The sequence below is a fragment of the Amblyomma mixtum genome, chromosome 7, assembly GCF_055824585.1.
Source record: "Amblyomma mixtum isolate Tamu chromosome 7, ASM5582458v1, whole genome shotgun sequence".
NCBI lineage: Eukaryota > Metazoa > Arthropoda > Arachnida > Ixodida > Ixodidae > Amblyomma > Amblyomma mixtum.
In genome coordinates, this window is record NC_143018.1 from 151435212 (window position 1) to 151462153 (window position 26942).

The 26942-nt window shown below is 44.9% G+C and overlaps 2 long non-coding RNA genes across 3 annotated transcripts; one reads left to right on the forward strand and one right to left on the reverse strand.

Annotated features, from left to right (window-relative positions):
* The first annotated feature begins 2175 nt into the window (after window positions 1–2175).
* LOC149337868 (uncharacterized) lies at window positions 2176–6473 on the forward strand. Its single transcript, XR_016284667.1, has 2 exons — window positions 2176–2497; window positions 6108–6473. It is a non-coding gene; the product is annotated as an uncharacterized LOC149337868 (long non-coding RNA).
* On the reverse strand, window positions 3183–10163 carry LOC149337869 (uncharacterized). 2 transcript variants are annotated; one of them, XR_016284666.1, is made up of 4 exons: window positions 10022–10097; window positions 9526–9580; window positions 8479–8534; window positions 3183–3626 (listed from the first exon to the last, which is right to left on the reverse strand). It is a non-coding gene; the product is annotated as an uncharacterized LOC149337869 (long non-coding RNA). The 2 variants fall into 2 exon arrangements; XR_016284665.1 differs by lacking the exon at window positions 9526–9580 and having other exon boundaries at window positions 10022–10163.
* Between the last annotated feature and the right edge of the window lie 16779 nt (window positions 10164–26942).

Below are 26942 nucleotides of genomic sequence, written 5' to 3' on the forward strand. Positions count from 1 at the left end.
ATGGCAAGCAGTGTGCCACTGCGGACCCGAGCACCCATGTTTAGCCGTGCGCGGCAGCGCCGTGTCCGGGGAGAAGGAGATCCTGAAGGTTGAGCCGATGTCGAGAGTTAAGACCTTTAAGGCTCCTCGGAAGAGGCAACACACTACTTTGTGTTGCCTCCCGACCCGACCGGGGGAAATCGACAATCACCTTTTCCTATCCTCTATCTTTCACTTTCCTATCTCTTTCTCAACTCTCCTAGTGGTCCTGGGAGACTTCAACACACCCCACACCACATAGGCCTACAGCACCACCGATACTGCCCAAGGGGCCGCTCTACACGGTGCAGTAGATGCACTGGGACTAGATCTCCTCACCGACTTCACCTCTCCCATCCGCCCGCACAACCACATATCCAATGATACCTCCTCCGATCTCACTTTCACCCGAAACATTCCACGAGCTGCCTTGACCAACCTAGGAGAGGCCCTAGGAAGTGACTATTTCGTCTTGTCGATCAGTATCCTGTCCCCTCAACACCAAACATCAATGGGCACCATCCACATCACAAACTGAAATAAATTACGGGTGACTGCACCCCAATCATTATCCATAGCAGACATAGCAAAATGGAGCCAATTCCTATATGACCATCACTTCAAAAACATCCGCTGCCTTCAAAGCATTGTAGCATTGTAGCATTGTAGCATTGTAGATGGTGACGACAAAAGCACAATCGCACACTTAGCGCCGCATAGCACACTTCATGGAGCAAGCCCAAGGATACATCTCCCAGGTGTCCACCCAAAATTGGCTCCGGTTTTGTGTTCCGCTCAAGGGTACACTAAGCACATCCGAAACCTAGACCATCCTCAGCGCCTCCTCAACATGGACACCACCAAAGCCGCCACCCATCACACCTTGCAGACCATAGCCCACACCTATAAGGGCTCCGACCAAGCTCTGCTGGATGAGCTTCAGGCAGAATACTTTGGTACCCACCACCTGCCCCCATCCAATGCTCCATACACCAGCCTCCCTAACCCAGACTGGATGCCCCCATCACCTAAGTCTATGTTGCTGTGCGGTTGGCCACCAGGTCTAACGCCCCGGAAGTGGACAAAATTATGAATGCCATCATACATAACCTCTCCAGGGAAAACATTCAGGCATTTATGACATACCTAAATGAGCAACAATGGATCCCTGGACAGCTCCCTCCAGAGTGGAAATATGTGGAGGTCATCCTCATTCCCAAGTTCAACAAACCTCCTTCAGTTAAGGCACTCTGCCCCATTCATGTCTTGCCTCGGCAAGATTTACGAACAGGTCGTTCATACCCGCCTCCGAAACCGTACTGATGCTAAGAACCTCTTTCCCCTGTACAAGATCGGTTTCTACCCTGGACTTTCCACTCAAGACGCCTTCCTCCTGCTAAAAACGACGTACTCACGGGCATGCCATCTGGAGGCGAACTTCAAGGGGGCATTTGACATCGCCCACACAGCCATCCTGAACAGCCTCAATCATATCAACTGCGGCACCCGCATCTATCAGTATATCACCGCCTTCCTCTCCAACCGCACTGCCACAATCGGCATAGGCACTATGTGATCCCAACCCTTCGACACTCATAATAAGGGCACCTTGCAAGGAGCTGTCCTCTCCCCACTCCTTTTTAATATCGCTACGGCCCCCTTGGCCCACCAACTAGCTGCTCAACAGGACCTCAGCTACACCACGTATGCAGACAATATTTCCTCAAGGTCTACACGAGGCTCCCTCGCAGCCAAGAAAGAGGCTCTTCAGAAAGCCATCCTAACCGTTGAGGATTTCTTCACCAGCAGTGGCATGCAACGAGCCCTGGAAAAAACTGAAGTGATTCGAACACACGGACCCCGCTACAAGTCACCTGGCTCTATCTGCCTCCGAAGCCATGACCATCTCATTGAGAAATGTCCGCTTATCCGGGTCCTTGGCCTCTGGGTTCAACATGACGGAAAACCCACCCACACCCTGTAGACGCTCCGCACCTCAGGTCTCAATGTCACCCGCATGATCCGCCGAATAGTGGGGCACGGAAAAGGCATGCGTGAAGCGGCACTCTCCGACTCGTCAAGGCCCTTGCTATCAGCCGCAGGATTTGCCAGGATTTGTAAGCCAAGAGCGGGAGATCACCTACAGGTCATTTTTCTTGTCGATCACAGCACTGTGCAGTGTTATGTTCCAAATGAGAGCAGAAAGCATCAGAGTGATGAACTAGAAACACATTTTGCAAGAACAGGTTTGGTCTGGTTTATTGGGTTAACGTTCCAAAGCGACTCTGGCTATGAGGGATGCCATAGTGGAGGAAGGGCTGTGGGTTTAACCACCCGGGGTCTTTTAACATGCACTGACACATCGCACAGTACACAGGACTCCAGCATCTCGCCTCCATTGAAATGGAACTGCCACATCTAGGATTGAACCCACGTCTTTCGGGTTAGGTACCAAGCACCATAACCACTGAGCCACTGCGTGAGTTTTTTTTTTGTACGTGTTTGTGTGTCCTTTTTTTCCAAAAGCAGAAGTAAAATATAACTGTTTCACTCTGGAATGAAATCGTGGAAAGAAAAATGACCATCTTAATGTAGGTCGCTTTTTGCAGTACTTTTTGCCAGTGCATTCACTGCATGGTACAGGCACTATATACAGGGTGCTCCATATTTATCAGTCAGGGTTGTAAAAAAATTCTCTTGCGTATACCACTGGTCTATTTCCTCTAAAGCACAGACCACAGGGTAGCTTATGGTATCTGTGTTTTCCGATTAATACTTTAACGTCGGAACTTGCCTGGACTGCCAAGAATCGGTGAAGGACTGGAGTCGTCTGCACGCGGAATTTTCATGGAGGCGAGCGGGATAGCCGATTTGAGAGGCTTTGCCATCTGGTGAACTGCGAGGCAAACAATATCCTTGCTCTGGGCTGGGGTAGGTCTCGCAGTACCCCAGTTGGCACAGACTGTCAAATATGCTGCTCCGCTTACCTAGACGAAAATTCTCCGTGCAGACAACTGTAGTTTTTCACCGATTCCAGACAATTCAAGCAAGTTCTGATGTTTAAACAAATTATTGAAAAATGCAGACTATCATAAGCTACGTTATAGCCAGTGCTCAAGTTCAAACAGGTAAGTAGTTTGCGCAGGAGAATTTTTTTTACAACCCCGACTGATAAATACGGAGCACCCTGTATATCAAGGCATACCACTTCTGTAAACAGCAGCTTGCATGCACAGTCTCCTATCAGCCGTGAATGTAGGTTGCAATGCAAGCTGGGCTAGTTGGAGGCAGCACATAAAACTGTGCACAGTGTGAGAAATTAAACAGCAATAGAACAAACACATATGCGTGCCAGCACTGTCTTGTAGCTGTGACAAAATAATATCTGCAGCCTGAACTTGTGAGGCAGTGCTGGTATGTGTATGTGCTCTTTCTATTGCCATTTGGTTTCTCATGCTGCACGCAGTATGTCATCATTGGAGCAATCGATGCATTGCTGTAGTCCTCGCAGAACATTTTCAGAAAACAACATCCTCCTTGACAGAAGGAATACAACTTGCTTGGATGCTGTCAGTGCAGCACAAGGGCTTGAAGAAGCTGATCTGGACCTGCAAGCACACAAAAGAACCACGACAGCTGCCCTGGCAGTAGAAGTGCAACTTTCCCCTTGTGGTTACCCATGCTTCCCGACAACTTGAATAAGTTTTTGTTTAGCACAGTGAAATGCGTAGTGGATGAAGCAATTGCACTGACCGCCACAATTAAAGTATGCAGGTTTTTATGCAGTTGATAAAAAATTATAGCAACCGAAACAGAGGGAATTGCAGATTTAGACCACGACCTAGAATAAGAAAAATTGGAAGGGACACTTAATCTCAGCCCTAAGGCTATGTATGACACGATAGCGTTATCGGTCTCCTGGGACTCCTCATGCCCCTCCTGGTGCAGCGGTTAAGCGATGCACTGCGATGACAGGTACTCCCAGTGGTGAGCCCCATGTTGCTCTTCCTGAGCGACCAATCACTGATTCAACTGCCACCTGCCAAAGTAGGCAGTTTGCTCACTATCTGGTGGGCAGGTTGTGATGACGCCTCAAGGTCACGTGACCAAGATGGCCCACCTGCCTCCTAGGTTGCTCTATGGGCACCACCTGCCCAAGCCATGCACGCGGTTTTTCACACACAATGCCGACGCTGACACCGGATTTTCTGGTGACTGTGGCGGGTGGCAGTTAAATTAATGATTGGTCGCTCAGGAAGAGCAACCTTTGTCGCTCAAGTCCCACCGGTGACAGCACCTGCCATAGAAGAGCAGTGGCGCACCTCTAAACCACTGCACCACTACGCCAGGAGTGGTATGAGGACTCCCAGGGACCTCTGAATGTAAAGTAGAGAATGATGTTCTGTATTTATGGGAAAGAACCCACTACGTTCAACTCATCGCGTCATACCCTTAAGGCGGAGCTTTCAATTTCTACCTTACTCCTCCAGCAGCAAGTGCCCATTTCCCATTGTTGAACATGACGGCCAAGTAAATGAATGAATAAATTTAATTTTGGCATGACTGGCACATTCATATAAGGGGGGGAAGGGGAGCGCTAACAGCCAAATAAAGTTTGATTTTCATATATAGCTGTTATGAAAGAAATGTTTATACAGGTTACTGGAATGTTCACTGTATTTTACTGTATCATGCATGTATTCATCACTTTCTTAAATATACTGTAATACACCTTAAGGACTAACTTAATATATGCACCCAGATGAGATTTCTGACATTCAGATTTAGGACATTATTAATGTAAAGCACAGCGGGGCTCAGCTAGTTGCTTTATAGCCAGTCATAAAGCATTTCATCTCAGTATCCTCAACCAATCACATCGCTACAGTACTAGTTGATTTACTGACCCCTGTTCATGAATGTGATTTGCAGAACTCACACAGACTATGCGCAAACTTTTTGAATGCAGTTGATCACTCCTTGCATCTACATCTTTATCCCTTTTCATCCCGAATTTTTGTGGCGAGCACAAAAATTTGTGGTGGTTTTATCTCGTTAAGAAGCTATTAAAAAGCTTGTAAACAAATTACGAGGGCAGTAAGTACAGCGGTTTTCAAGGGAGAACCATGTCCAGTATACTGAACACTGGGATTTATTTGTTGCCCTAGGAGTAGCACATTTTCATCTGCACTTTAAGAATTGTAGCTACTTTCTTCACTATGAAGCACAGACTGTGGTTGGAATTTTTCCGCTTTGCCGCCTGAGTACGAATTGACATCAAGGTTTGAGTAGTCTCCAAACAAAATTTTCTGAATTTCCTCATTAGTGAGAGTCTTTCCTACAAATAAAACAACCAAATGGTGCTCAGAAGCATATTACTTGCACGACAAATCCACATCAGGGTGTTTCTCGAACGATAGTGGGAGTTATGTAATTTTGGCACCAAACAATATTGAAAATCAAATGTAACCTGCTTGCGCAGGGATTAGAACAATACGAACAATTAAATCCTAGTGACCAGTACATTGGAGATAAAAATATGATCACATTACAAAAAAACTACTCACAACAAGGGCAAACTTTTAACCACATTGTTTCAAATGAAATTTGATTCACTTGCGAGAATTTATATATTTGAATTGGATGAAGAGGAAACTTTAAAAGAAATTGTTTGCTTGAGCACGTCGCGCGTGGCGGTCTGCTCGTGGAAGCTGCCCTCCTGGTTTTGATTTAGCTTTGTTTGATTTTTTTCATTGCTTTTTTTTCTGATGTCCAGTGTAGTGGTCGCTAGGTTAAAAAAGGTTATAAAGCTGCCAATTTCAATTTAAGTTTTACATGCAATAACAAATATATTTTTGAGCAGTAAAATATAAGAGTATAAACCAAAAGTAAATAAAATTCATTAATAATTTTAGTAAAACATGGAATAAATAAACAAATAACTGAACAAACTCCAAGTCCTGCCCCCCCCCCCCCCCCAAAAAAAAAAAGTTCCGCAGTCCCTGCCCTCTAATGACATTGCTCTTTTGCAGCTGAGCTACTCCTCACCAAAGTATGTCTGTGAACCCAGATACCTTCTTCTGTCCCAGCGTTCCCCATGAGTGGTGACCATGGACTTCAGACTGCCCTGTTCCTGCTCATGACTTACGCCTGCACCGACCTGCCCACTAGGACTGCTGCTGAGAGAAGCTCAAGATTCTGGCTTACTTCCACGACCGCCACTGATTAGCACTGGCAACTGATCTCTCCAATAGTGTGCTGCCTTCGTTGCCGCCACCACTGCCTAGAACTACTCTAACTGTGCTTATGGTGCACTCGCAAATGCCATACAGAGCTGGGTGTATCGACGGTACTGTTGTCTGCATTGATGGTGGCCCGGCTAACAAAGCTGCTGCTGTCATTCTATATTCACAGCTTGATTTAATAAAGTTGCACTCCAAAGAGTGGAAATCAAATGCAGTTTGAAACAAAGGGGACAGGTGTGTTACTTTATCCCACACAAGTACATGCACCATGTCATGGTGCATGTACTGCGAAATTGAGAATTGTGGTTTACAACTGTAAGTTCACATCTCAATTCCAAACTATATACTCACCTATGCACAAAAACTTCAGTTCCTCAAAGATCTACATGTACACACGAGTATCACGAAGAGACGGAGGGGTATTAATAAACCGAGCATGTCACCGCTCTGTTTGGGAGGGCGCACTTTGATGGAGATTAATCTTTCTTGCTAACAGAGCAGAAATATACAACAGAAAGCACAAAAACGTGAAGCAGTTAACCAGCTCTAGAGATTTAAAGAATGGTACAACAGCCTAAGAGAGCTAAATAAGGCCCTGGAGTTTTGGAAGAATCATCAATATAAATCGTGCACTAATAATACAGTAATAAAATATTAGATATTACAATAAATTTAGTCCTCACTTGAAGGAACAGAAGTTTCAATTCTTTGTGTTCGCACATTACCTACAGAAAAACTGTTCAGGTGAGAAAGCGCATGAAGGAAAACAGCAAAAATTCTGCCAATGCAGTGGGCTTTCCTTTCCTCTCCGTAGCACTTCCACAAGAGTATTTCACAGGGTGTGCCTAAAATACTACAGACACCAAATTTTTGCTTCATGTTTTCTTTCAAATGATGCATTACACATTAATATACAGGTACCACCGTGCGATATTCGCCTATGGCCGGTAAATAATTTAGAATTGTATTTCTTCCCGACGTTGTTTCGGTTTCATCAACTGAACGATGGCTGTGATGTGTAGTTGGTATCTAGGTCACGTGAGACACAATAAAAACGGCAATACAACTGCTGATACGTCATTTGTTGCCATTCCATTTCTAGAAGCAGGCTGGTTTAAGTGTTGTAGTGAATCAAACCTACGTAAAAGCATGTATAGTGAAGTTTCTTCCTGCTGACGCAACCTAAAGGCCAACTACATGTCACCGCCATTGTTCGGTTGATAAAACCGAAACGAGAACAACAAGAAATAAGAAATTCAGTTATAAATTATTTAGCAGTTGCAGGCGAAAGCAAGTGGTGATTCATAAGTTCAATGTCTAATGCATCATTTGCAAGAAGAAAACATGCAACTAAAAATAGGTGTCTGTAGTCCATTAAGAGTTTCAACATTGAACCACTTGGGCACCTGACTCAAAGGCAACCAGACGAAGGGTTGTCTTGAATTCTAGTATACCCAAGCTACTGCTATACACGGCGACAGATCTGGGGCATGTTGCCTCATACAAGTTGCAACAGACGCTCTCAAGTGATTGCAAGAAACTGTGGCCTATTACATGCCAAGTTACCTTCAACAAAGCTATGTTTTGGACACCACCGCACATGAAGGTTTATGGTTTATGAGGGTTTAACGTCCTAAAGCAACTCAGGCTGTGAGGGACGCCATAGTGAAGGGCTCCGGAAATTTCGACCAACTGGGGTTCTTTAACGTGCACTGACATCGCACAGTGCTTCCACACAAGACTTTTTTTTAGGCATTTTAGGCATTAGGAAACCCGCATCTTTCAGGTCAGTAGCAGAGCAAAATAATCACTGAGCCACCACAGCAGCTTCACATAAAGGGTGCTCCCACAGAATAATAGCTGTTATACATGTACAAGAGGCTGTGTATAGCTTGTTCTATACGGCACACTGTCTGCTTATGAATCTAGTACAGACTTGTACAGATCTAAATCTGCTGCTTTCATTTCGTAGGCAAATTACATAGGTGCATTGGTGTTTCCCCAACTTCTCTCTCTGCAAATCATGTAGCCGAAATTGCTCAGAATAACTTTTCAAACAACAGCGTACCGTAAAATGCAGAGGTGCCAAAATACACACCCCACAATAAAAGTAAATACATTGCGGGCATGCTTTCAAAAATTCGAACTTTTTAAAACTTAACCAGGAGCACGCTCTGAACCGGTAGAAACAGCGAAAGTATGCATTACGCCATACCAATCTCGGCTCACTGTGGTAATGAGGTCAAGGTAGAATCCAGCTGGTGGAAGGATCTACAAATAAGCAAAGGCGCACGCTGCAGATCAGAGCAATGCTACAAACACGGCCCGTTTGCACAGATGAATTCAACAAACTCACTCCCAGAATTGAGTACAGCAAGTGAGGGCTCCTGCTGCAGCAGAAAAACAAAGTAACGACATTGGTAGCTGCTGGTTGATACACACACGAATTAATTGTTTCGTAAATGCACTAGATGTGCATTTCCAAAACAATTAATTACAACAAAACGAAACAGTGTAGTGGATTCACTGATACAGCAAGTGCTGCACATGCTGCTTGCATGGAACTGCGCTGGAAAGTAGTTATAGCAGCTGCTGCATTGTCCCTTGACAGCCACATGAAGTCCACACAGCGGCCGCCAGCTCTCCTCCAAAAGACATGCTGGCTCAGCGTCATCTTTGGTTTGTCTGAATACCCTCTCAGTGCCCTTGGCAGCGGCTTAAAGGCACGCATTGCCTGTTAATTGCGAATGCATTAATTTTTTTCTGGAAATCTTTCCCATAGCTTCCTCGAATGCATTGGAGCACACAGAACAAGTGTTGGGAAACTATGGTAGGGACAGGCATCCCAAATGTTTAAACAAACTCAAAGAATTATACCAATGCAGTTATTTCGGTTGTAAAACGATAAATATTTCCATGGGCATCGACCTAGTGCTAGCTGAAGGCTAATGAAGTCGCGTATTCCTTGCGGCATCCGTCGCCTTACACATGAGTTACTTGGCAGTGACGGGCCTGAGCGGATAAGCACAATGAATGCATTGCTGCAGTCTCATGCTGTACAGAAGGTTCGTGGCACTCCGAGGTACGCCAGTTTTTTTTCACACTGAGCCAGCTCATATTTAAACTTGGGCTCCCCGCTGGCCAGCAACCCCTTCTTTCGCTCTTCGGAAGTATCACAAAGAAGCTGATCTCCTGCATTGCAGCACCGCGTGAAAAAGGAAGGAAAACATACAACTGGTCCGCACAGGTAAACGCCACCTACCTGTCGGGAATCCCGACGCTTCCATAGCGCAAGTCACGTACCCCATCTGCTGAAGCTGCGAGTAAGGCAGTAAAATCCCACAGTCCAGCGCGTTTACGCTGGCACACACAGAAATAACAGCTGCGGCCAAATTGTACAGAGGCCATGAGCGAAGGAGATGAATCTTGAAAAAGACAAACCTTCGTTAGAGGCAACCGACTACCGATAGGTGCACAGTAGCAAACATGCAACAGTCCTCTCAAGCGCGAAAAAACGACCTCATCGACGCCACTCCGCGGTCTCCTCGCGCGCCTTCTCCCGCACGATGTCGCGAAATTTACATCAGAAGACGCCGCATTAATAATCGAGACCGTCACACACTTTCGCAGTCGTGCAGCAGCTCTTTCAACAAGCCGCAAGGCGATGACAGAGCGACGACGAACACTTTTTATCTAGTTGGCGGGCAAGTACGAAACAACATCGCGCGTGCACAATGAATTATTTTGACAGCACTCACCTCAGTCTGGAAAAGGTTGAAGGTAGGACTGCCTAAACCATGAACTGAGAGCAAAATTCACCGAGCTCGCATCTACCAAAACAGCATTGGGCCGATTCACGAGAGAGAAACGAAAGCGCAGATAGCGCAACAAAGCGCTGGAGCATACACGAGTTCGCCCGTTCTCTGAAACGCGCGCCATCCTCGGCCTCGGCATAATTTTAGACGTCTGGGTTTGAGAGTTACATGCCGCAAAAACAGAAAACCGAAAAACCCTCCGGCGTCACATCCGCCAACGGTCCTCCTTTCCACCTACTCTCTGGGCGCGCATGCGCAGTTCTGCGGAGTTTGTTCTCTCGATGTTCAGGTCTCGCTGCTCGATTTTCCAGCCTTGCGACTGCGAGACGCAAGCCGCTGTACCAATCAGCGAGACAGTCGAGCTTTCGGCAACGACGCCGCCCGCGGACACGCCGAGCGACGAACTGCGCTGCCCCCCGGACAACGTTTCTCCCTGGCTGCCGTAGTCGTCGCTAAGCCTAAATGTTTTTCATCGATGCCGCAGCTGAGGGCGCTTCGGAACTGGCCAGCGCTGTAGTAAAGGTGCTACTCGCGTCACCGTTTTACTGTGTTCCTCGTATCATAATAAGATAAAGACATGATCGATTTCTGCGACGCCTCCAGCAGCGGAGCTAGCAGACAGCAGGCCAGCCGCATTGGGCGTCAGGAAGAAATTTGCTTGTATCGCAGTTATCACTTCTACCAGCAACTCGGTATTGGCCAACGATCCTCAAAAATGATTCATTTGTTAAATTCCTCTACTCCAGAGCTTGTTATGAACGCGAACAAAGAATATTAGCGCATTTTTCTGACGCCGGCGGCAGGCATATATACAGGCCGGCAGCTTCACACTCGCTGTCCGTTTCAGACGAATCTTCACTGCTGGACTCTGAGCTTTCAGTGCCCGAGTCGGAACTGTCACTTCCATGAAGCAAAATTAGTGCCGCACGGCTCGAAGCAAGATCATTGCCGTCCACTGTTGACTGGAAAGTGCCCGACTCACCACGTAGCGACGACAGGAACGAAGCCAACGAAGCGTCTGCTGCCGGTCGCGACCGGAAGCAGACGCGGCGGAAAAAAAAAACGTCACGCGAGGTTCCGGTCATATCTGCCGATTTCGGCGGATCAAGTATTGCTGCTCCACGGAGCGATCCGGGATTTACGCCTGATCCCGATCTGCCATTGGAACATACAACTCGCGCTCCCATTTTACCATTGGAATACGACTGATCCAAACCGAGCAGAAAAACTTGATCCTGATCTGCCATTGGAATTCAACATAACACTGTAAAAAGAGCTGTTGCTTCACTCTGTTTGGAGTCGGCGCTTCTGAAGTTGTGTCCGCATAAAATGGGCGGTAGCTTTGACTATCAGGTGCGCAGGCTTTTATCTGCTGGTTTCCCTCGCTCGGTCCTAACGGCTGTGGCTGAAACACTCCTCAAGAAACGTGCTACCCGTCAAAAGGCGGCTGCTTCTGAACGCGCGAAAGCCAAACCAGAGGTGATGCCTTATATTCATAAGGTGTCTCACAACCTGAAGAAAGTGGCAAGCAGGCACAATGTTCCGCTTGTTTTCTGTGCGCCAAACAAGTTGGCTAAGCTGTGCCCCCGCATATGCGCTGAGGGCGAGCGCGGTTGCAAAAAGCAACATGATGAAGCTTTTGTTAGATGTGCCATAGGAGTTGTTCACTTGATCCCCTTGTCCTGCGGAAAATGCTATATCGGGTATGCAGGGTGTTGCCTTAACGACCGCTTAAGGGAGCATTCTCTAAATATAATAAGACAAGATAAGCTCGCCAACTTAGTGAAGCATGTTTTGGCATGCAAATGCGTACCCGACTTCAAAGGGGCGAAGGTTCTAGGCAGGAGTTTAACCACAAAAACAAGACTTCTGCTTGAAGCGTTCCATATCGACAAGAAGGCGGACCACTGCGTTAGCGATCCGTCTATAAGCCTGTACACAGCGGAGCGCGGTTTTTTGGAAGAATTCTTGTAACAATCTTTGTAGCAGTTTTCTTACTTGCCTGGTCTTTTGTCATGCGTGGTTCTTTCATTTTCTTTTTCCTTTTTTGTAATCTATATCTGACTATAGCTACTTTTACAGCTGAGGAGGTGATAGCACCTTTCTGTTAGTCCAAGATAGCTGGCACCGCAAAATGTGACATGTGATGTGACTGTCTGGTTATATATATCTGACTAGATGACAATAAATCAGTTGATAGTAGCGTTCTTTGGTGTCTTGTCCTCCCCTGTGGTTGTCGTTTTTTGCGCTGTCTTCCCACCAAGTACAGCTAAAGTTGCTTGTGAAGTGTTATGCTAGAGTTTTTAATGACAAGTCCGGTTTCTAGTCTCTACAAGCTCCTGCTTGCATATTCATTTCAGCTTTCTTTTGTTCAAGACAGCAGTTATTTCTCATGGTAGAGAGCAAAGCAATATGCCATATGGTCCTCATTCATTTCGACTTTTAAATGTACAGAGTTTCTGTTATGTATACCTCACATCTAAGGTGAATAGCATTCCATGTAATCTTTTCTTTGTTTGAAATGAGCTATTATGTTTCTTTGCATTTCTTTTGGCATTTGTCTTAAGTGATAGTTTTGTATACACTAAACAGTGAATTTGTTACTTTTCACAAATTTGTTTTCTATTCATTTGGCTAGGCGGAAAGCTAGCCAGTCCGCATTTATTTGAATTTTTGCGTGTCGTTTGCGTTCCTGCTCTTGTCATTTAACATCGATGTTGTGATATACATTACTTCCTTTTCTATCAATTTTGAAAGAAGTATCTACTAACCAAGCTTCTATTGTTTGAACCTTCATGGTGTATTTTTGTGATAGCAATTTGTTTTTTTTGGTCTACAGGCTACTGTGTGCGTATTCGTTTTAGTTTCATTTTTTGTGTCATTACTATGAATTGGTTTTAATTGGCAGCAGATCTACATTGGCAACTATGGCTAGCAATAAAGCCGCTGGATTGGATGGAATAACTGTACGTATGTTGAAAGACAACATTGATATTCTCGGTCCTATATTATGCCACGTTCTAAATCACTCACTGCAAACCGCCAAGTACCCAACGCCGCTAAAAACCGCCCGAGTAGTTCCAATATACAAGGATGGAGACAGCTCAAAGCCTTCTAGTTATCGACCTATATCAGTGCTCAGTGCAGTTAATATCCTTTTCGAAAAAATTCTTGCAAATCGAATCAATAGATTTCTAGAAAAATACCATATAATTTGCCTACAGCAACACGGATTTCGGCAGCATCATTCAACATGAACTGCAGTCCAGTTATTAGCCGAAAAAATAAACACTGCTTTAAATAACAACGAACTTGTGGCTGTGGTCTTTCTTGACTTAAGAAAGGCTTTTGATACCGTTGTCCATTCCATCCTTTTGCACAAGCTAAAACACTACGGCTTTAGAGAACGGATTTTCGAGCTGTTTTCTAGTTACTTCGATCAACGTCATCAGGTAGTCGTAATGAATAATGTATCATCGTCACCACAACGTATACACACGGGCGTACCCCAAGGGTCTGTTTTGGGACCCCTGCTTTTTTCCTTATATGTTTCCGATCTTCCACGTGCACTACATTTCGGGGATATGCTGATGTACGCCGATGACACCGCTTTAATTATTACAGGAAACAACATCGAGGAAATTGAGTCCAAAACGAACTTATATTTAGCAAGCGTCTCTTACTGGTTTTGAACTAACAAGCTGTCTATTAGTGTTGAGAAAACAAAATATACTGTATTTCACTCCCGTAGTAAACAAGTAGATATTAACTGTATGAACATTTCCATTAACAACTCTGTACTGCAACATACACCTTTTTTTTAAATATCTTGAGGTAATATTTGATAGGCACCTGCACTGGCAAAATCACATATCTACAGTGGGGGCGAAACTGGCATCCGGGTGCTATCAACTGCTACAGGCACGTGACTTCTTTGACACAAATATTTTACGCATTTTATATTTCTCCTTTATCCACAGTCACCTTTCTTACTGCCTAGATTCTTGGGGGTGGACCTACAACAGTTATATCGAGCCAATCCGAAGATTACAGAAACGGTCATTAAGAGTCATAACTCAATCTAAACCGGATCATCCCAGCAAATCATTATTCGAAGACTTACAGATACTACCTTTCGATTCACTACGCCTACTGAAAACAGCTACTACCGTAAACAGCATCGTAAGATACAACCATACTTTCCATATATCCCTATTTCACACCTCATCACGTCCCACCAGGAATTTAACGCTTGGAAATTTTAATCTCCCACCCACTCACAACGTATATGGAGAACGACAGCTCGCTTTTATTGGTGCAAAAATATGGAATACCCTTCCCCACGAAGTAAAATACGCTCAAAATTTCACTCCTACAGCAAAAACATTCTTTCGGCACATACATACTAAGAACTAACGCTTACTCAACCTGCTGCGCGTATTCGTTTTTATTATTATTCTTATTTCTTTTTTGGACATAGACGATGTTTTTTATATAGAGTTGTTCCGTGTAATGTTTTTTTTTCCATTTCTGCACTTCTATTCATGCACATGTATCTACCCCGCTGTTAAAAGTTCTAATTGCATTGTACTGGAGTGTCTGTATGATTGTATTTCATTTTTGGACCCATGACTAGCCTACGGCTACGGGTCCAGACAGTGCTGGACACATCTTTGTGTATTTTTAAATATAAATAAAGAATTTGAATTTGAATCTAAGTACTCATCGTTCAATTCACTGTTTTGCAGTGGCTGTATGCATATTTCACAGTGAACTCAATTAGCACTCTTCTTGCTTTTTGTATTCTTTTCGAGTATGCTTTTTTTATTACAGTGCCATGTGTCTTAATTGTGATAGCAAGAGTAGCCACTGTTAGCATGTTTTAGTAGTGTTTTGCTGAGACCTGTGCTCTATATACTCACCTACCAAGCACAATAGGCACATTTCTTGAGCTGACTGGCTTAAGTGGCCATTTTGGTGTTTCGTTCTTCTGTAGTGTAGTAGCTGTATTTCGTATGCTCATTTTATAAACAGTAAAGACAATCCTTTTACATTTGGGTTTTCTTCGAGTGCTTTGCTGCTTACTGTTAAAATGTGTTTTAATTTTTATTTATTTATTAGTTACCTGCATCGCCCCTCCGGGCATTACAGCAGGGGGGTACAGACTTCATTATAGGTATAAAACAATTATTGCAGTGCATGGAAAAATGCATCATTTGATGCCATACATGCAATGCTCGATGTCAAACTGTTCCAGTACCGAACAGTTCTAACAAAAAAAAGAATAACGCGCAGGACGTCACCCTTGCAAGAAAATGTTCTGACCTTCAAGCGGTGGTCCAGTCGCTTTGAGATATAATGAGGTGCCTGGATATATTGTGGCGGTTTATGCCAGTTTTCGAATAATAAATATCATAGAAAAATTTCAGTCTGATGTACTTTCTACGGTCCTTCAGCCCTTGCCAGTAAAGTTTTCGTTTGATTTCCGTGATACCAACTTGCCGATTATAATTACCAAGAACAAATCTAACAGCCCTATTCTGAATTTTCTCCAATTTGCCTACACACTCAGATGTGTGTGGGTCCCAGTGTCCCATGTGTGTGGGTATATGCTGTTGTAAGATATTTGTCTGAACGATAAACATATTGATGCCATTTTAACGCGGCTGAAAAGTTTCTGGAAAGCTTGATCTACAATGAACATCTGTTGTAGGTTTTTTCTTGACCTTAGCGAGACTAGAAGATCGCGATAATAATACTTGCACATCATTCAAATCACATAGTTTACTTTTGCTACAGGGATTGTCAGTCAACCTACATGCTATCCATATTATCTAGCCTAAATACAGTTTATACACAGGCTTTGGGTAAATACCAGGTGCTATATACTGCCAATGAGGCTTCTGTTGCAATGCACAGGAAGCACTAAAGACGTCTAAGTGCCCTATGTGCACATCCATTATATGCGACAAATGTCCAGCCGTAACATCTGTACAACATACTATTTTAGACGTACCGATGCATTTCTGATAATCCAATGGATATCCTCTCAATGTTATGCAGATATATTTGGAGGTCTATTGTACATACACAATCTCCAGCAAGTGCTGTATTTGAGACGTCTAAAGCATCGTGGGAGGGAACAGCGCGAAACAAAACGACGGACAAAGGAAGAGGCACAAAGACGAGCGCTGACTCGAAACTGAATTTTTTATTGAAAAAACGAAAACATATATACATCACACTCACGTGAACAAACAGAGCAACTACCATTGGTCTAGTGGAATCAAGACCATCAAACGCACAATATGGCACGTGGTGAACTCTGAACAAAAGCACCCCTGAATCCCGAAATGAAGCAAGTCATGAATTATCTAAAAACGACACTTCTTTGTTAACTAATGCTAAAGAAGGCTGGCTGATACACTGTGATTCCTTCTTTCGTATGAAATAAGCTTCCATAATCTCCCTTGTCAATTTATCCCGGTGTCTAAACAAAATTTTAGTTTTTGTGACCAAAGGGCGGCACTTTTTCTGTTTTTTATCATTTTCCTTCCCACACTCGCGGCAATGATCTTTCAGATGAGAGTATCTGGTGTCTGATAGTGAATTAAGATGTTCCCTCAGGCGAACATTAATACATCGGCCTGTCTGACCAATGTATACTTTTTTGCACGATAGTGGAAGCTCGTAGACTACAGAGCATGCGCATTCCACCAACGGTGATCTGTGAGTAACACGGCATTTAAATGGACTAACTCCTAATACACTTTCACTACGGTTTCTGATGGCCCGGCAAAGCCCGCTCAACTTGCACGGTGCCGAAAAAACAACTTCGACTTCAAACCTACCAGCTACATTTTTTAGATTATGGGCTACTTTGTGAATGTAGGGGATGACTGCCCTTTTCATACATGCCTTGTCTTTCTTTGACTTGACGAAATCCGTCCTCACCAGCCGCACCAACTTTTCCCACGTTGCCAAAATAACCGAATCAGGGTACCCTGCGGTTTTCAGCCTGCTGACCTGTAACAATACACTCTCTTCGATCCGGTGAAAACAAGAATTCTGTAAGCTCGAGCGGAGGGCAGACACAGCTATTCCATTCTTTACATTTTTTGAATGTCCGGAAGTATAGTGCAAAACCTGTTTCTGTGATCTTGGGGAGTAAAGCCAACAAACATGGTCGTTCTTGAAAAACAACTTAATGCTAAGAAACTGGAGAGAATCCTTCAAGGGCACTTCTGAGGTAAACGACAGGCCATCTGCGCACTCTCGAAACAACTTCAAAATGTCTATCATCGTCCTATTGAAGTTGTCTCTTTTTGTCAGTACCAAAAAATCATCCACATATCTGAAAATCTTCAACACCATTCCCTCACTGTGTCTACTAATTTGTTTATCAATTTCACCTAAGAAAATATTGCTCAAAACAGGTGCTACCCTAGACCCGATACAGATCCCCTTTTTTTGCACATAGACGCCGCCTTGCCAGCCTACATGAGTTGACCTTAAATAAAACGATAACAGTTCAAGAAAGTTGTCAAGAGGAACCCCGCACTGACCAATAAAGCCTACTTCATCATTGTCATCAGTGATGCACTTTTTTACTGCTTTCATAATCCCATTGTGAGGAAGTGAATAGTAAAGATCTTCAATGTCAATACTGAAGCCTGTACAACCACCTGGATTGCTATGCTTTAGGAAAAGGGTTACCTTGTCTGTATTACTAACCAGGAAAGGATCATCCACAACTAGATACGAAAGGTGCTTTTGTAGATAACTAGATACACAGTGCTGCCAAGTGCCAGTTTCCGAAATGATAGCTCTGAAAGGAATGTTAACTTTATGAGTCTTGGCGGAGAAAAACAGATCTAACTTATCGCCTTGTGCTTTTCTAACAGCCGTCGCCAGCGGTCCAAGATTACATCGGTTCAGTAACGAAACGGCCTGTTCCTTAACACTCTGCGAATCTACATCGACACGATTAAAGCACTTACTTACAGCCTGTGAAGCCTTTTCAGCAAAAATGCCTTCGGGTATGACAACAAAATGACCTTCTTTATCAGATAAAACAAGCCGCAAATTATTGCACTCGAAAAAATCCACTAAAGACCGTAAGTCCTTACGTCGTCGAGGCACCCCTGGGGACGCAACCAAAGCGTTGACGCTCTCTTCAAGGAATCTCGGGCGCACACCTTCAACGACTTCCCTGGAAATGGTTCTTGACAGGGCCAACCTTTCCACCGGTGACACTGGCGGTTCGTTGGCGAACTTTGGTCCGCGCTCAAGGGTCTTCAGATGTTGCGCAGGAAGTTGCGCGTCGCCCAAAAGCTGTACTTTACCGGCAGGAACCTCCTTCTTCTTCCTAGGAAGGTGTGGAAGGGCCGATGCCCACAGAAACTCCGTAGTCTGCTGTGAAGTGTCGAACCATTCCCTGTACATCCTGGCTCGCTGACGTTCGTCGCCGTACCCACCACAAGCCGACGAACGTCAGCGACGAACGTCAGCGAGCCAGGATGTACAGGGAATGGTTCGACACTTCACAGCAGACTACGGAGTTTCTGTGGGCATCGGCCCTTCCACACCTTCCTAGGAAGAAGAAGGAGGTTCCTGCCGGTAAAGTACAGCTTTTGGGCGACGCGCAACTTCCTGCGCAACATCTGAAGACCCTTGAGCGCGGACCAAAGTTCGCCAACGAACCGCCAGTGTCACCGGTGGAAAGGTTGGCCCTGTCAAGAACCATTTCCAGGGAAGTCGTTGAAGGTGTGCGCCCGAGATTCCTTGAAGAGAGCGTCAACGCTTTGGTTGCGTCCCCAGGGGTGCCTCGACGACGTAAGGACTTACGGTCTTTAGTGGATTTTTTCGAGTGCAATAATTTGCGGCTTGTTTTATCTGATAAAGAAGGTCATTTTGTTGTCATACCCGAAGGCATTTTTGCTGAAAAGGCTTCACAGGCTGTAAGTAAGTGCTTTAATCGTGTCGATGTAGATTCGCAGAGTGTTAAGGAACAGGCCGTTTCGTTACTGAACCGATGTAATCTTGGACCGCTGGCGACGGCTGTTAGAAAAGCACAAGGCGATAAGTTAGATCTGTTTTTCTCCGCCAAGACTCATAAAGTTAACATTCCTTTCAGAGCTATCATTTCGGAAACTGGCACTTGGCAGCACTGTGTATCTAGTTATCTACAAAAGCACCTTTCGTATCTAGTTGTGGATGATCCTTTCCTGGTTAGTAATACAGACAAGGTAACCCTTTTCCTAAAGCATAGCAATCCAGGTGGTTGTACAGGCTTCAGTATTGACATTGAAGATCTTTACTATTCACTTCCTCACAATGGGATTATGAAAGCAGTAAAAAAGTGCATCACTGATGACAATGATGAAGTAGGCTTTATTGGTCAGTGCGGGGTTCCTCTTGACAACTTTCTTGAACTGTTATCGTTTTATTTAAGGTCAACTCATGTAGGCTGGCAAGGCGGCGTCTATGTGCAAAAAAAGGGGATCTGTATCGGGTCTAGGGTAGCACCTGTTTTGAGCAATATTTTCTTAGGTGAAATTGATAAACAAATTAGTAGACACAGTGAGGGAATGGTGTTGAAGATTTTCAGATATGTGGATGATTTTTTGGTACTGACAAAAAGAGACAACTTCAATAGGACGATGATAGACATTTTGAAGTTGTTTCGAGAGTGCGCAGATGGCCTGTCGTTTACCTCAGAAGTGCCCTTGAAGGATTCTCTCCAGTTTCTTAGCATTAAGTTGTTTTTCAAGAACGACCATGTTTGTTGGCTTTACTCCCCAAGATCACAGAAACAGGTTTTGCACTATACTTCCGGACATTCAAAAAATGTAAAAAATGGAATAGCTGTGTCTGCCCTCCGCTCGAGCTTACAGAATTCTTGTTTTCACCGGATCGAAGAGAGTGTATTGTTACAGGTCAGCAGGCTGAAAACCGCAGGGTACCCTGATTCGGTTATTTTGGCAACGTGCGAAAAGTTGGTGCGGCTGGTGAGGACGGATTTCGTCAAGTCAAAGAAAGACAAGGCATGTATGAAAAGGGCAGTCATCCCCTACATTCACAAAGTAGCCCATAATCTAAAAAATGTAGCTGGTAGGTTTGAAGTCGAAGTTGTTTTTTCGGCACCGTGCAAGTTGAGCGGGCTTTGCCGGGCCATCAGAAACCGTAGTGAAAGTGTATTAGGAGTTAGTCCATTTAAATGCCGTGTTACTCACAGATCACCGTTGGTGGAATGCGCATGCTCTGTAGTCTACGAGCTTCCACTATCGTGCAAAAAAGTATACATTGGTCAGACAGGCCGATGTATTAATGTTCGCCTGAGGGAACATCTTAATTCACTATCAGACACCAGATACTCTCATCTGAAAGATCATTGCCGCGAGTGTGGGAAGGAAAATGATAAAAAACAGAAAAAGTGCCGCCCTTTGGTCACAAAAACTAAAATTTTGTTTAGACACCGGGATAAATTGACAAGGGAGATTATGGAAGCTTATTTCATACGAAAGAAGGAATCACAGTGTATCAGCCAGCCTTCTTTAGCATTAGTTAACAAAGAAGTGTCGTTTTTAGATAATTCATGACTTGCTTCATTTCGGGATTCAGGGGTGCTTTTGTTCAGAGTTCACCACGTGCCATATTGTGCGTTTGATGGTCTTGATTCCACTAGACCAATGGTAGTTGCTCTGTTTGTTCACGTGAGTGTGATGTATATATGTTTTCGTTTTTTCAATAAAAAATTCAGTTTCGAGTCAGCGCTCGTCTTTGTGCCTCTTCCTTTGTCCGTCGTTTTGTTTCGCGCTGTTCCCTCCCACGATGTATCAGTACAAACTCGCCCAGTTATCCATCCTTCTTAGACGTCTAAAGGCTGTATGTTGTTATCTGGGGAAGGCGTTCAAGTCAATGGCCCAATGCCTGCGCGGCCACAAATATCCCGCGCCACTCGCGATTCGAAGTCGGCCTGAGGACACGGCAGAGTCGCTGGTCCGGGCGCTGGTCTGCCCGGCGACACTGGTCGGTAGTCGCCCAAGCGGGGCGGTGGTCACGAAGGCGGCGAACCGATGTCGACGCGTCGCTGCAGCTCGCCAAGGATGGCACAGGCGAGATGGCGGCCCGAAGCCGTCACATCACTGCGGCACACCACACACGCACACACGGGTCTCCCGCAGCCGACCCAGCCACAACCGCGGCGTTCGAACACACTCACGCGCACCCTACACCGTCGTCATTTTCGCCGCCCCGGCCACTGCAGCAGCGCCACCACGACACTTCTCCCGTGTTCCAGAAAGTTGTACGCGCCCAACGTTGGGGTGCACACAACGTGAGAAGAAGGAAAGAGTCTACCAGTGTGCACAACACCACAGGACAGCACAAGCAGTACACAAGTATGGTCACCCAGCACAAGTAGTCACACAAAAGGAAATAGTCTACAGAGATACGAAGTTAGCGCGGACAACTTCCACACATATGACAGTAGAAAAAAGTGGAAGTCATTCCCTATCTGCACAGGGTTTCACATAATCTCAAAAAGATTTCAGGCAAATATGGCATCGACATTGTATTTTCGGCACCCTGTAAGCTCTCTAGATTATGCAATCTAGTGGGAAAAGGGGACTCGATTCGAGGAACTTGCGGCAAGAAACATTTGGAAGAAAATAAGCGTGTCGCATGTGCAACAGGGGTAATCTACAAGATCCCCCTCAGTTGTGGGCGTTTTTATATTGGACAAACCGGTAGGTGCTTAAATGATCGCTTGAGAGAACATGCGCGTTCCTTGGGGGAGGCGGGGGGTTCGAATCTGCCTGTTCATTGCCGCAAGTGTCGGGGGTGTTGCCCTCAGTTCAGCCAGACCCAGATTCTTGGAAGAAGGAAGGGGCAGCTTGAGAGAGAGATTGTAGAGGCCATTGCCATCTTGCGCTCGCAACCGGATGAATGCGTTAGTTCGCCTTCGGTTTCCATCCTCCAAAAAGAACTGGGTTTCCTTGACAGGTAACAGGTTGGGTGGCTTCCTTTTGACGTTCTTTTTCTTCCTTTGTCTTCTGGTTTTCATGCTTCCACATGCGGTCGACGGTTTTTAACACTTCTGGTATATGTACATTGTGACTCGTATGATGAGCATTGCATAGCGTTTTAAAGTCTGATTTCTGTACATTGTGACTCGCATATCTTTCCTGTGCATTGTTGTCAGTTAGGTGTTGTTATCTGTTGCTTTTCATTCATACTTTTTTACCCGTATGCAAGATCACACGTGCCTCTGTCTTTATAAAGCCATGAAGTTTCAAATAAAATTTTAGTTGCAAGTACCGCCCTGTGTCGTCTTCTTTCTCTGTCCCGTGTCCGCTGCGGTGTCTAGCTCCTTCATGTCTCACCAACTGGCCTACACATCTACCCTCCTAAGTTATGTGACAGTAGACAACATGTGACAACAGCGGGCAACAGCACACGAAGTAATACAAAACACAGTGCCCGTAAAGAGGCCCGGGTACACTAATTGGCTGGAGAATAGAGGCAATAACTAAGTCAGGACCCCTCTAATCCCCACAGTAATCCGCGCTGCTCATATAATCTGCTCCTACGTTTGCAGAACCTCTTATGTACTCTACGTAGAAGTCGTATGCCAGGGACGCCTTGCCCATCTCCTCAGTAGCACTGGCAGCTCCTGCTATATTCGGCACTGAAGGCGGTCGTTTCTCATATTTTTTCAACATGTCAATGTGGAAGAGTGCGACTCTGTGACCCAGATAATTAATATAGTCTACGTCACTGCGTCTCTCCAATGCCTCGAATGGTCCTTTCCACGACATGATCAGTTTGCTGGAGTCCGTAGGCAACAGTACAAGAAATTTGTCACCCTTGGAAAGCTGTCGCTTCCTAGCGCGCTTCTCATAATAAGCTTTCTCTGCAGCTGCTTGGCCCTCTTCAACTCCTCCGAGGCGAGCAGGTGTTCTCTAAAGGCTCGTTCACACTACGCAGACGCTCGGCCGATTTCGGTTGGCCGATGATCGTTGGCGACGATTTTCGTCCCGTCGGCTTGTTTGTCACACTGCGCAGACGCAGACCGACCACCGATCATCGCCCGACGAGCGCATCGGCGTCGCGTCGATGAGTCGGCAGCCATCGGGCGATCCGCGAGTCACACAAGGGCGACGATAACGCCGACTGCACGCCAACGGAAGCCTGTACCGGAGGCGTATTTTGCGTCCCGGCGATCTCCAAAACAGCCGAGCGGCGGGGGGCGGCTGTCGCATCTGTGCACAATGGACGAAGTTCAAGCAGCGGCCACTGCTGCAGCAGCCGTGCTGCTTATAGAAGCGAGCGAGCCGCCAAAGAAAAAACAAAGGAGATGCTGGGTGCAGCCGTGGCTTTTACAACGCAAGCAGCAAGGAGCATACGAGAATCTGATGCGCGAACTGGCACTGGAGGACAGCGAGGCATATCGAAGATGGATTCGGATGGACACTAGTGCGTTCGAGAATATCCTCGCGAAAATAAGACCTCACATACAAAAAGAGGACACCTGTTTTCGAAAGGCCATTCAGGCAGGGGAGCGGCTTGCTATCACCCTGTGCTACCTTGCAACAGGTGAGTGTGCACGTATGACTTTCGCCTTGTCGCCGGCATTGAGCAGCTTTTATCTGCAATGTTTGTCTACAACATAATAAAAATCATTCATTATCTCGGACCCCGCATATTACAGGCTTGGTGGCATGTTTTGGAACAGAATAGTAGAAACTGAACTGAAGGAATCATATCATAGTGAAATTCACACAGGCAGATAAAACTGTGTGTAAGCATACAGGATGCAACCATGCGAAAAAGCATTCGGTGCAAAATTTTAAGCATCTTTTCTAGATCACAAATGCGTAGTGCTTTGGTGCGAGATGTCAAGTTAAACAGGACTCATTGATGTTGTGTTTACCTCCACAGGAGACAGCCAGATGTCCTTGCAGTATGCATTTTATGTTGCCCATAATACTATTTCGTGCATACTCTTTGAAGTGTGCAAAGCCCTGTACCGTGTTCTGGCTCCAGAGGTTGTGAAGGTGAATAAAAGCTCACATTTCTTTTATGTTATGCCTGTGATGTATAAGCTACTTAACAACAGGGAGATGAGTTCATGATGGCAGTGCAAGAAGTTTAAATGGCCCTCGACGTTGTGATATAGCCGTACATACCTCTATGGTGCAAGCTTTGCTTAATAAACTGAAGATTGCTTGAAATTCTGTAATCGATCTGTTGCTGTCAGTGTTATTTCATAATCAGAACATAATTTATACAGGCATTTTTCACATGCCTAAATTGACAAATTACCGTATAGGCAGATGAGCTTAAATTCCGTAAACTAGTATGCACTGAAGTGGTGTGTGTACAGTGCGGTAGGTCCACGGAATCTTCATTTGACAACTGCCAATGCACACAGTTTTCTTATCAATGTATTGTTTCACTGATATGGCCAATATATTTTTTTACAGACTCCAGAAACACATGAAGATTGGAAAAGAGTGGCTCATGGATTCCAGGACTTGTGGCAGTTCCCCAACTACATTGGTGCCTTAGACGGCAAACATGTTGTGATACGACAGCCACCTAAAAGTGGAGCACAGTTCCGCAACTACAAAGGCTCATTCAGTATTGTGCTGATGGCCGTTGTAGATGCGGATCTCAACTTCATCTTTGTAGATGTGGGGAAAAATGGACGGTTAAATGATAGTGGGGTGTGGCTACCCACAAAGCTGCGCAAGAAAATTGAGCATGACGTGGAGTTCCTGCCACCACCCACACTCCTACCACACTCGTCGTCATCAGCACCATATGTGATTGTGGGAGATGAAGGCTTCGGCCTGAAGCCATATTTAATGAGGCCTTACCCTGTTGCACAGCTGCAGCTTGAAAAGCGAATTTTCAACTACAGGTAGGAACCCTTTTGCTTACTACTAAAGACCAGTTGCCGTTTCTTGCATGCATTTTTGTTCTTGTTCTCCAGTGTATGTTGAATAAAGAATTGAACTGCAACATGGTGAGGCAAAGGCAGGAACGCAAACAACTTCATTTGCGTGGCTGTGCTCTTAACGGGAAATTGCAGAAAAAACACCACGAACTGTGTGTATGTAAGGCGTTGCCACTTTTCGGCTTTATTTGGTCATATGCATTTAAACTGTATTCCACAATTATTAAATGTTGGGAAGTCTTTATAGCACCTGCTAACTCGTGAGCTAAAGCCAGCTTTGCAGCCAAATCTTTTCCTACCATTTTTTTTTGCTTCAGCAAAAAGAGTACACACACGTTACTCCCACAAGCCGAGATCAAAAACAAATATGATGTTATTAATTTCTTCGTTACAGGTTGTCCAGGGCTCGGCGCACATCAGAGAATGCTTTTGGCGTGCTTGCCAACTCATGGCAAATGTACAGGGCACCGCTACGGCACAGTCCTCAACGATCAAGGTACCTTGTGCTTGCTACTGTTGTCCTGCACAATTACCTAAGGCTGAGGAGGGGAACACGACATCTGTACATGCCTCCTGAGAGTTTAGGTGTTGAGGACATCCTGACTGGTAAGGTGTTCTTTTCTTTTATAAAACTATTGCAAAAATTATGCTCAAGAGGAGCGGTATACATGTTAAGAGAGCTAAATTATTCATACTCATGGCACCTGTATAGTAAGTGCAGCAAAAATGAAACAACAAAATAAGCAACATATGTAATATAACTATAGCAAGAATAGCACCAAACATTAAAAACATTTTTTTTTCTCATTACCTGCCTTTGTCAGCTATATGCGCAACATTAATGAAGTGTTTATTTTTTCACAATATCCAGATTGCCTATATGAAGCTAAGGCAGGCAACTCAACTGTCATGACACGTGGCGTTACTTATATTCAAAAGTGATAGCAGTGATGCAACGAGTAATAAAGAATAGTCTTCTGGCGGGCTAGTTGGTTCTTTTCGTTCATGGTTAAACTCCAACTCGTGTTTGCGGCGCCGTGCAAGCTATCTAAACTGTGTGCATTCATGAACCGAGACGATAGGCAGCAAAGATGCACCTCAAATCACAGCCTTGAGTACACTGATTGTGCCAGAGAAGTTATTTATCAGGTGCCATTATCCTGTGGAAAGATGTACATCGGACAAACTGGGCGATGTTTTAATGAGAGGGCGGCTGAACATGTTCGCAATCTTTCTACCAACTCAGGAGGAAATTTAGCTTTACATTGTAAGAAGTGCGAGAAAAGTGATTGTCAACCGTTTCTCGAAAGCACAGAGTTCCCCGCTACGGCTAGAACCAAAACGGAAAGGGAGATAATAGAGGCCTTCCTAATCGCAAAGAATTCGAAGAATTGTGTGAGCACACCGTCCATTATGCTTTCTGATAAAGAAATCTCGTTTTTAGAAGGCAACACTTTAAACCGTCCATTTTAACCCTGCACCTTTACTCTTGTTGTTTGTTTTTTTGCCATCCTTCATAGATTTTAGCCTGGTGTCGCCTTTTCATTGCTCGCGTCGCCTTTACCTTTGTTGTTCGTTGTCTCCATATTTCACTCTCAGTTTCACAGTTTTAGCCTCTCGTGTGTTTTTCTTAGTTCTTTTCAGCCTACGTGTTTTAGTGGCCTTGCACCTTCATCGTTAATTGTTATTACTGTTGTTCCGCGTCTCATCCCATTGCTGAGTAGGTTGCGCTAGTAATACAGCGTTTTGTTGATGACCTCTTTGGTGGTATTCGTTTTATCTTCACTTTTAGGATCTTAATCTTCCAGTCTCCCTTTTCTTTTTCCTTGTATCTAGGTATCAATGGTGCATAAGCTTGCACACACTGGTATAGTTTAGATTGGCGCTCTGGCGGGTCGG